This window comes from Solanum stenotomum, chromosome 1 (assembly GCF_019186545.1).
Source record: "Solanum stenotomum isolate F172 chromosome 1, ASM1918654v1, whole genome shotgun sequence".
Taxonomy (NCBI): Eukaryota; Viridiplantae; Streptophyta; class Magnoliopsida; order Solanales; family Solanaceae; genus Solanum; species Solanum stenotomum.
In genome coordinates, this window is record NC_064282.1 from 13,631,627 (window position 1) to 13,643,458 (window position 11,832).

Here is an 11,832-nt window from a genome sequence, read left to right on the forward strand (position 1 = left end):
AATTTATCAAACTCGGTGGCGTTGGAAAGATAATTCAATTATCTATCTAACCATAGGTCATGGGACACATAATTCATTTTTTGCTAAGATTTATGACCATCTGAAGTTGACCCATCAGAATTTTCAGCTAACTGGCTGCTAACCTTCGATCTACGGTCAGACCTACGGACCGTGGATCGAATGACGGTCCGTGCTGGTCAACCGTAGTTCATGTCAGAGGATGGGTAAAGGAGGTCTTGATCCACGGACACAGACCACGGACCGTGGTCTGATCTACGGACCGTGGATCTGTCCGTGAGTCGAGACTTAACCAATTTTCTGAGCTGGCTGGGAGGGGTTGCAGTGGCGAATCACGGACCACTAGCACGGACCGTGGTCTGACCTACGGTCCGTGGATGGCAACCGTGGGTTGCACCTGCAACTTCTCAAAATCTGCATTTTTTTTTGGTCTGTTTCGGATACGGGGTGTTACAACAATCTTACAAAGTCAATATTAAAATATGGTTGATTCAAATTGAAGTGAATTAGAGAAATTAAGAAATAAAAAGTAACTGTAAATTTAATTGTTTATGATTTTTAATTATAATTACATCAATAATAAAATTTCAAAATATGTGTGTAATAATTAGTAAGAGATTAGCAGCAAATTATTAAAAATAATAATAATTAATGTTGTCAAGTATTTATAGTATACATAGCAACTAAAAAGGAACGGAGGAAGAAGTAACCTAATTGTTTTATACTTAGGGTTTCATCAAATCTGATCGTCTCTTTTATGTATGTATCTCCTTCATCTACTTTTGGTTCTTCATTTAATCTTGCCTCTTATTGGAATTTGTTTCTTTTGTGTGCATCTTTGGTATGTTTTCGTAACTGAATTTGGGGTTTTTTGTTGTTGTTTTGGAGGCCCTTATTTTTAGGTTGAGCCGCTCTTGAGCTGAAATAAGTAAGGTGCACATGATATTATTTTATCCACATTTGGTTAAAGGTATTAGATTATCCTGGATTATTTATTTCACCATTCTTANTTGTGTGCATCTTTGGTATGTTTTCGTAACTGAATTTGGGGTTTTTTTTTGTTGTTTTGGAGGCCCTTATTTTTAGGTTGAGCCGCTCTTGAGCTGAAATAAGTAAGGTGCACATGATATTATTTTATCCACATTTGGTTGAAGGTATTAGATTATCCTGGATTATTTATTTCACCATTCTTAACATATTGATGATATAAGTTATCCTATTTAATTGATGACATAACTTATCTCAGGTTTAATTATCTCGAGATAACTTGTTTCTAACTAAACGGCCTAGTTCAATTAGTGTGGTCTTGCCTTTATTGATTTGACTTTCTGATGCAATGTTTCCTTCTCCTTTGTATTTGGATTTGTTGCAATTGAGCCGGGGTCTTTCAAAAATAGTTTATCTACCTCCACGAGTTAGTTGTAATGTCTGCATACATTGCAGTGTTTCTTCTACCCATCTCGATCAAAAGCCTATTCTTTCCTCGTCGAGGGACTTATTCTTTAGAATTTCTTAATAAAAAGAGGAAATTCGTTGTTCAGAAGAGAATACAAAGAATCTGTGAAGAGCTAGAAACATAAAGACACGATGGCATGATACCCGATTACGTACGCTGATTGTTCGTCCACTTCAAACGCTCAAAACAAACCATTTTTCGTGTGAAATGACAAGGATTGGTTTGGTTACCTAGGAAATCCCAAGCAAAGCAATCTACGCAATTTTCGAGTTCAGTAGTACTAATCCTAAAGATAACTTATATTTTATGTCTATTTTACACTTGCAATTAAATACTAGTTATCATCTAATATATTTTTAAAACATTAAATTTAATAAAGTCAAAGGATACTATTGTTAGACAGAGGGAGTATGTTATAAGTAAGATAAATGGTTACAATTACACTTGGTTACTTAAAAAGAACTGAAATCAACGTGTTTATTTGTCACGATCTGAGACTACACCCCGGACGTGACACGGCGTATAAGACTCCGAAGAGCATCATACAAGCCTCATAGCATTCATAAATATAAGACATATGAAATAGTGCGGAATTTAAAACTTTTCTTTAAATCCATACAATCGAAAAGATCATTTAAAACAATGGAAGTCTACTAGTCTCACATGGCCATCTAAAACCATCATGAATTAAAAGTAAGGTCACGACCCTTTACAATAGAAAGTCTAAAAGTAACTAGTACAATGAAAGACATGAAATATCAATGAAACACTTGTCCTCGAATCCATGAGGACATACCACAAGTTTTGGAAGAACTCAATCCAAGCTTCAACTAGAAGAAATCAACTCACTTGTCGGAACCTACACTTTGTAGAAAAATGGTAGAAATATGGGTTACCACATTTAATATATTAAGTATGATAGTCATGCAAAAACCATGCTAAAAAGGACATTTTGGTTAAAAACCATGCATATGCCAACTGTGAGAAAATATCATAAACATAAGTATAAGAGGCATAAGATACAAACATAATCAACATATAAGTCATTTCATCACATTATAACATTCACCTTAAGTAACCCTAAGCTATACTTGTGTAATGTACGAATAACGTCTCATACCACCATCCACACTAAGTACCACTTTGAGGCCACCAAAAGTGAATTTACCACTCTTCATTTTATTCTTTAAACAATACTCATACATAAGGAACATAAACATTTCATATGTCATGACAAGAAAAGTAACTCATAATACCATCCAAGTAAAGCATGTATCATTATATTAAGCATTTAAGTCAACATTCTTCATTATCTTCATTAACAACACATTCATTCATTATTCGTTAAGACATTAGAGAACTCACCATAGCCCTTTCAAAGCCTATTCGTGTAATGCATGAATGGCATCCCATACTACCACCCATACTTCATAGAACTTCTCAAGTAACCATGGTGCACATCTCACATGATGGGAATAAGTATTAACCGACATAGACCATGTGAGTTTTTAAATAGAATCCGGTGTCATAACCCACACCGTAAAGAGTTGGTCTACTTGCTTAGGGTAGAACCGGTAAATTTAGCTTAGGTGGATCCACTAGCTATACCTACGTGGGCACATAGTTATGGGATAATGAAGATGTTCATTGAAACCCGGCCTAACATTGGGGGAGGTTCCATCTTACCACATCCATTCGGTACTTAGCTTACATTCCCATAGAGTAGTTCATTCTCATTAACATTAATATACTTAAGAGGGCTACCAACATTAGGTCTACCGACTTAAAGCACATTATACACATGAAAGGGCCACCACCATTAGGTCTACCGATTCAATGCACATTATAAGGATAGCTCATTGAATCCTTAAGAAAGGACTACCACCATTAGTTCTACCGTTTCAAGGTTCATCATTTCACGCATGAAAGAGCTACCACAATTTGGTCTACCGATCCAAGGTTTATCATTCATTCATTAGTTTCTAGACTAATTATGAAGGGCTACCACCATTAGGTCTATCGGTTCAAGACATAGCCTAGATTACTTTATCATTCATTTATGAAAGGGCTACCAATATTAGGTCTACCGATTCTAAGTTCATTAAGTCCATATACATTAGTAACACAAGAAGAGGATGCCTAAGCCTACCAATTTAAGGTACAACAATCAATATTTTTTTATTCATACAAGAAAAGGATGCCTGAGCCTACCAATTCAAGATACATTACATTGAAGAAAACCCTTCACATTTTATTATCATCATTCATGAGTGTTAATTGAGGATAAACTTTCAATCATAACACAATTGCATTCTAAACATGATCATAACACTTTTATTGAGATCACACACATATACTTCACATCATAATCATATATAAATCCTTCATGAAATTGCCCTACAAGGCTATGAATCAATCTCAACCCCAAGCATATAGAATACTACATTAGATAAGAGGATTATCACGATTCAATAACTAATTCAATATAGACATAAACAATTCAACATGTATCCTTAATCATTCAACCCAAATCACAATTTACAATTTAGGGTTTTGGGGGTAACATGGGTTCATAGGAGAAAATCACCATAATTCATCATTAATTCAGCAATTCATTCATAATTCATCACATATAAACCTTTGAAAACATTTTGGAATTTAACTCATGCTTAGATTGAAAACCCTAGATTTTTGGGGGATTTTGAAAACTTGAAATCATCTTTGAATGGTATCCTTGAATGAAACTTAATCAAGGATGAAGACTACCATACCTTAATTGAAGTTTTCCTCACGAATTTGGGTAGAAAAAATGAGTTCTTGAGCCTTTGAGCCCTTGCCTACAATTCGTTCTTTTTCTTTAATGGAGATTTCTAGAGAGAGAAATATTGGGTTTTGATTTGGGTATTTGGGAATAATGAAGTAAATAGGTGTTTAAAGACTTAAAACCATTTATATATGTGGTATAAAACAATTAAAAACAACCCCACAAAATAACTAATTAAATATGAAATTACCAAATGACCCTCGACTTAGGCAGCCCGTCCCAGGGTCACTCCCATCTTCACGAGCCGTCAAGGGCTCTACGGCCCGTGGTCCCTTGACCAGTAGCTCCCCTCAACGTCCCAAGCCTTCATGAGCCTAAGGTAAGACCACGAGACCTCCCACGATCCGTGGTCAAGACCACGGGTCATGGTGATGGTCGTGGTCCCTAGGCAGTAGCCATGGCTTGAGGACTTGTCCTCCACAATGCCAAGGCAAGACCACGGGACCTCCCACGATCCGTGGTCAAGACCACGAGTTGTGGTGAAGGTCGTGGTTCCTAGGCAGTAGCTTGTCATCAAGGCCTTGCTTCCCACATGTCTAAGGGACCTTTACGAGCCCATTCACGGACCGTGGTCAAGACCACTGGTCGTGAAGGTGATCGTTGTCCTTGGGGAGTGCTTGGCCAAGCTTGGGGAATCCTTGGCCTTTGGCTTAGGCTTGCCCTTTTTGGGCTTGGGACTTGACCTTGCAACCCTCAACCAACCCTTAGAATGTCTTCTAAACAACGGGCTCTAGCACGTACCTTGACGTTTAACCACTAAACCCCAAACCCCTTAACCCTTAACGTTAACCCTCACGTTTAGGCTCTAGTTCAACCTACTCATTTCCAAGGTGTTACATTATTTACTAATAAAATTGGTCATAACTTGCAGTACAATCTACACAACTTTTTGTACAACAATCCATTGTTATGTTCGTACTCAAAAGTCCCATTTCTATATAGGCTAGCAAGGTAAGCCCGTGCTATGCACATGCCTAACATGTCCAACATGAGCTAGTCACTTTTTATACATGTATAAGTTAGCTCACATTAACTAAAGGGAAAATTGTATAAAATAGCAAACTGTTAATTCAAATTAAATGTTGTAACCACAGTTTGATTTAATTGTAACCCGTAGCAAACTGTTGTCATTTCGCCTCTCTCTTTGAATTTCTCGCTTGCCACTCTCGTTTCTCGCTGGGCAGTCTCTCATCACCTCTCTTACTTTATACAAACACAAATGTATAAAATGTGTTTGTATTTGTATAAAGCGAGAGAAAATTGTATATATACATATCTTTTCGTTCCCCTCTCTCCTTTCTTCCAGATCTCGCTGGCCATTCTCCTATATCTCGCTCGGTACTCTCACTCGTTTCTCTCACTTTATACAAACACAAATATATAAATTATTTTTGTGTTTGTATAAAGCGAGAGAAAATTGTATATACAAATACAAATACATATATTTTTGTCCTATACACCTATGATTATACAAATATAGATCTTTCCCTGCCTTTTTTTTTGTCTTTATCTCTTTCTCGTTTTATACAAAAACAGATTATACAATTGATTCTTCTGTATATGTATACCAAAACAGATTATATAATTGCTTCTTTTGTATATGTATAGCGAAATATACATATTAATAGCCATAACAAACATATGGAGCGCAATTATGCAAACTATAGCTATAACATACATATGATTTTTATGTTTGCTATATGTGAAAGTTGTTCTTAATTAAAAGGGGAAAACATCACCAAACTATAGGAATGATATTCACATAGCATCACTTTTGTTATAATAACACAAACATACATGATGTTGCTATGGAGCGCAATTATGCAAACTATAGCTTTTTTATGTTTGATATATATGAAACTTGCTCTTAATTAAAAGGGGAAAACATCACCAAACTATAGGAATGATATTCACATAACATCACTTTCGTTATAATTACACAAACATGATTTTAGAAAAAAAATAAGTACACAATCATACGCGAGCATTTTCATACATCTAAAAGGATCTTCCACGCCTCAAAAATACATGTGGTGGCTATATATACGCCTTTTGAGTATGAAAAGATTGAGCTTATTTAATGGAACACCTCAAAGTACATATGGTGACTTTACACATGTTGAGTATGAATATATTGAACTTTTTTTCCTGAAGATAACAACCTGCAAATATATAATACAAGATGGTAGAGCCAATTTTTAAACATGCATGTATATATAATCTCAATTTCATTTCACATCGAGAACATACAAAGGTAGAGCAAGTATGCTCTTGAAAAGTATAGCAAAACTTTTAAGCCCCCTAAAAAAACGATCTAAATTAAAACTCACCTATCTACTATGCCATAGTAAACATCAAGAGGTTTTCCTTCAAAGCAAAATGGTGGAGGTCATAGGATACTAAAACTGTTTTTTCATATTACAGTAGTTTTTCAATAAATGCATAATTAGTCCACAAAGCTGAAGCTCTTCTTATCATGACAATTTAACAAGGTGAGGTTCCCTAAGGTGTTTCTTTTTCCATCAGGTGGATACATAAGTTTCGGCTAATCCTAACAATTGAATATATGTATCCATATTGGAGATTAACATATCATTGGAACTTGTTGAAGAATTTGAAGAAATAGAACACCCTTCTCTTTCTTTTCTTTTCTAAATTTTACTACATGAACTATCAACAACTATTCATCATTAAAAAAAACACACCTCAAATACCAATTGTCCTACTAGAAACCTCAAATATCAATTGTCCTACTGGAAAGATGGTGATATTTTAGGTAGGAAATTGACAAACCTGATAGTTGAAGTGTGTTTTGACAAATAGTTGGTAATAGTCCTAGTAGAAAATTCACACGCCTGATAATTGAAATTCTGCAACTCGAAAAATTGAGATACTTTAGGTATATTTTTTTTAATCAATAACTCTAAATCAAATAAGTTGTAGAATAATTGTACAAAAAGCAACAAAGATCGTACTTTTAAAGTAGCAATAATGTGAAGTGCACTACCTGTTACTAAATAATCTATTTATTTTTTTAAAAAAATTGACAACATAACTAATGAAATCCTAATAGAAATTTGTATATACCAAATAGTTAAACAAGCATCTTTACACTACTTGAAAATTTTAAAATTATTTCCGCTTTATCTAACGTACTTTCAAGCTTTATTCTTATTAAAAAAATTCTTAAGACATCTCAAATTTATTTTTGGAGAGTTAAAGTTGGGGTGAGATAGTCGCTCAATTGCAATCAAATGATGAACTTAAATGCTTACGTGCATATTTCATGTCCCCAAGTTGATCAAATGAAACCCTCCCAAATGATATACTACCATTTTATAGGAATATATCACCGATTAAAGAGATCAAAGAAATTCTGAAACCAAAATTAGGCAAAAACGATACACATAACAAATTAACTACTTTAGAAAAGCAATAATTATCAAATAGTTTCATTGCAGCCGTCTCGTTCCTTACCTCACGATATGTGAATTCCAAAATAAGTTATGTGCATATGCAAAACTTTCCATTTCTTAATTCATCTGCAAAGTGTAAGATCGATTGAATTGGTAGAAACCCAACTTGAAAAATTAGGATAAAATAAAAAATAAAGTGAAAGAAATTTATAGTTATATTAAACTAAAATGCAGAAAAGTAACAGAGAACAAACCAAAGAGAAAGAAAAAGGGGAAAATGAAGAATGTATATATAATATAAAGTCAAATGTAGATAACGTGATGTGACACCTCTATAAGGCCACCATTGTTATTTATCTTCTTTTTTTAAAATCTTTTTTTGACATTTTCTCTATTTTCTTCTTATTTTTTAGTTTAAAAAGTAACTATAACCTATCCTATTTATGAGGTTTCATTAATTTTTTTAACAATCATATTAATTCATTGTCTATAAGTTATTACATTGATTTTATTAATTATAATGCATCGGTTGAAGAAGTGAAATGCCGCTCTATGTCTTCTCCTTTCTTAATCCATTTTTAATTACTCTTTTTAAAATTTCCATATTTTATTTTATATTTTTTAATAAATATACACTAAAGTTGGAAAAAAAGTAATATGATACTAATTTAGGTCAAGAAATTTTCAATTCATTTTACCTTCTTCTGATTATAAACTAATACTAATATTTTGTTTATATATATATTATAAATTTAATATATTTATAAGTAGTAACTACTCATAATTCATAACTCTTCGATTTCTACTCTTAATAATATTCATAACTCCTCAATTTCTACTCTTAATAATATCTATAATTCCCACAATTTTTATGTTCATAACCCCAAACTTTAATTTATAATGCCTTATTGTATTCACCTATTTTTTCCTATATAAACTCATGTTTTGTTCATGAATACTCCCAAAGTTAGTCTCTCTTTTCTTCATCACTTTTGAGTTGTATTTTATAACTTGTAACACAAAAGGAATATATGAAAATAAGAAATATTTCATCTCAAGTCTATCTTTTCATTTTTATGTAGTTAGTTATGCTTTCATAATTGAATGTGTTTTTACGTATTCGTTATACTTCTCCAAGCAAGTATATATACATGATCGATAAAGAAAATCTTCATGACAATGATATTGAGGTAATTTTGATAGTAATAGTGATATTTTAAATGCATTCTTTTTGTATGATTGATCGAAAAGTTAATCTAATTTAACAATTACATAGTTGAGTTTGATTATAATATTTGTTAGATTTCAAGTAATCATGAATTTTGATTGTTAGTACACTCATTATTATTTTTTTGCAAATGTATTGTATAGTATATATTTCTTTCTTCTCTTTTCATATAATTATTTTTGAATTGGTATAATTGAAATAAAAATATTATATAAATATCATACATATTGTAGTATCATATCAACAATCATACATACATTTTTTGTGTAAATTAATTAGTAGCATATGACAAGGGCTTTGGCACAGTTTCAAGGAGCGGAACATGATGATGGATTTATTTGTAAAGGGAAGGCCTAGAAAACTTTTTGAAGCATATATAGAAATTATTTTTGCTAGAAATTTTCTTATTTTTAACTTGTAATAGTAGTTTTGTTACACCTATTGATAATGCTATTCAAAAACTTTTGTTTCAGAAAGGCAATAAATGTCTACATAGAAGATTGTAGTCTACAAAAGATAGAGAAATTTTTTTTAAAAAATATATCTTCAATTCAATACAGTAGATTATTATTTCAAAATTAACCTCTTATATTCCATTTACCTTGTCACTTATATATCAGCTTTTGTTTAACAAATACTATTGTACATATTGAAGAAAAATGAAAAAAAAACTATATATTATATTCAGGATGAAAACAATATCTATATTATCTTCATTGCCTAATATGAATGTATATTAATATTACGTACCACTTCATTTAAAAATAAGAAACTATCATATATATATATATATATATAATTTCACTAGTATAAAAAAAAAGAAGAAAAACGGATACAGAGGAGAAAATGGAGAAATTGAGGAAAAAATCAAGAAAAAATCACTCATTCTTGACTCATTCAATTTTGGTATTTACTTCTAAGAATCACTCCTTCTTGGCTCATTCAATTTTGGTATTTACTTCAAGAATCTTAGGTTTTTTTTTCCAGTTGGTGAATGCAAGTGCGAGTTGCTAAGTAACTGGGGTTTACGTTGAAGCTGCAATGGAAGAGTAAGTAATCTTTAAATCCAGTGGGTTCTTTCCTTGTTTTGATAAAGTTTACAAGACTAATAGATCTTGAAGTTGGTTTGAAGTAAATCTTGATGTTCTTAGGTAGTTAAGGTGAAAGATTCTTGATATGTTAAGGAAATTTGATGGTAGAGAATTTACGGGAACGCAATGTGGGTGGGTGGGTGGCTCCAATTGAATGTGTTGTCTGTGTTTGCAGGGAGAACTCTATAGATTTCGGAGAGATAGGCGGATACTGTTGAATTTCATACTTTCAGGAAGCTTAATCAAGAAGGTGGTAATACCCCCGGAGCTGTTTCCTTGGATGATGTGGATCTTGATCAAGTTAGCGTTGATTTTGTCCTCAATTGTGCAAGAAAAGGTAGGGAATGTCCACCACAAAATATAGTCTCTTCTTATTTGCTTTAAGATAGATTGCATTTGCAATCATCAAGTCAGGATTGATTTTGTTGTTTTGGTATTTACTTCCAAGAATTATTCCCTCTTGACTTGTTCAAATTTCATTCAGTTTTGGTATTTACTTCAAGAATCTTGCATTTTTTTTTTCAGTTGGTGAATGCAAGTGTGAGTTGCTAAGTAACTGGGGTTTATGGTGAAGTTGCCAGGGGAGAGTAAGTAATCTTTAAAACCTTATGGGTTCTTTCCTTGTTTTGATTAAGTTTACAAAACTGATAGATCTTGAAGTTGGTTTGAAGTAAATCTTGAAGTTCTTAAGTAGTTAGGGTGAAAGATTCTTGCTATGTTAAGGGGATTTGATGGTAGAGAATTTACTGAAACACAATGTGGTCAGTGGGTGGGTGGGTGGCTCCAATTGAATGTGTTGTCTGTGTTTGCGGGGAGAACTCTACAGAGCCTCTACAAAGATTTCAGAGAGATAGGCGGATACTATTGAATTTCATTCTTTCAGGAAGCTTAATCAAGAAAGTGGTAATGCCTCCCGGAGCTGTTTCCTTGGATGATGTGGATCTTGATCAACTCGTTGATTTTGTCCTTAATTGTGCAAGAAAAGGTAGGGAATGTCCAGTACAAACTATAGCCTCTACATAATTGCTTTAAAATGGATTGCAATCATCAAGTCAGGATTGATTTTTTTTTTTTGGGTAGGCGGACTCCTTGAACTATCTGACAGCAATCTGTTCCCTCATATGGTAAATTCGGACTTGCACATTCATTATTATATGTTCAATGGTCATTATTTATGAATGTTCTTGTTCGAGATTGCAAATACATTGATTTCTATTCAATATTTACTATTTGTGAATGTTCCATTTACCGAGGCTTATCTATTGCTGCTTAGAATTATTTTCATATGGGGTTGTTGTGTAGCAATTTTTCCTATCCCAAAACATTATTTAGTGTGTTCTATGCACATCAATGTTTATTTTCATTCCTCAACGCTTTCCTTTTTGTATTAAGAGTAATGTAGGTTCAAATGATGAATTCTTTCTAGCTACAAATCCTGAACTATCGGGTTTGCCTCCAAGAAGATTACCCCCGCCTGTCCCTATTTCCACACCATCACCAATTATGCCAACACTCTCCACATCAGAATCAATTGACTGAACCATTTGAAGAGCTGTCCAGTTTATCTAAATCTCAGTCTCTCAGTTCCACACAACAACAAGAGTTTAACAATGCTGCTGCTGATCTTGTGCTTGGATTGTCGTCATTTGCTACTGGTAAGCATGCTTATTATAGGTGTATATGTGTATGGTGGACCTGTAACTTCTGCTATCATAAGTGTGACAGTTTCATTTTTGCAGTATTAGGTTGTAATTTGCTTCTTTTTTTAGCTCTAAGGTGCTATATCTATAGTACTGGTT

General features: G+C 33.2%; 1 long non-coding RNA gene across 2 annotated transcripts; it reads left to right on the plus strand.

Moving 5' to 3' along the window:
- Positions 1–10,226: 10,226 nt before the first annotated feature.
- LOC125844458 (uncharacterized) lies at positions 10,227–11,826 on the plus strand. 2 transcript variants are annotated; one of them, XR_007444149.1, is made up of 5 exons: positions 10,227–10,370; positions 10,559–10,624; positions 10,850–11,018; positions 11,114–11,157; positions 11,426–11,826. It is a non-coding gene; the product is annotated as an uncharacterized LOC125844458 (long non-coding RNA). The 2 variants fall into 2 exon arrangements; XR_007444148.1 differs by having other exon boundaries at positions 11,114–11,826.
- The last annotated feature ends 6 nt before the right edge of the window (positions 11,827–11,832 follow it).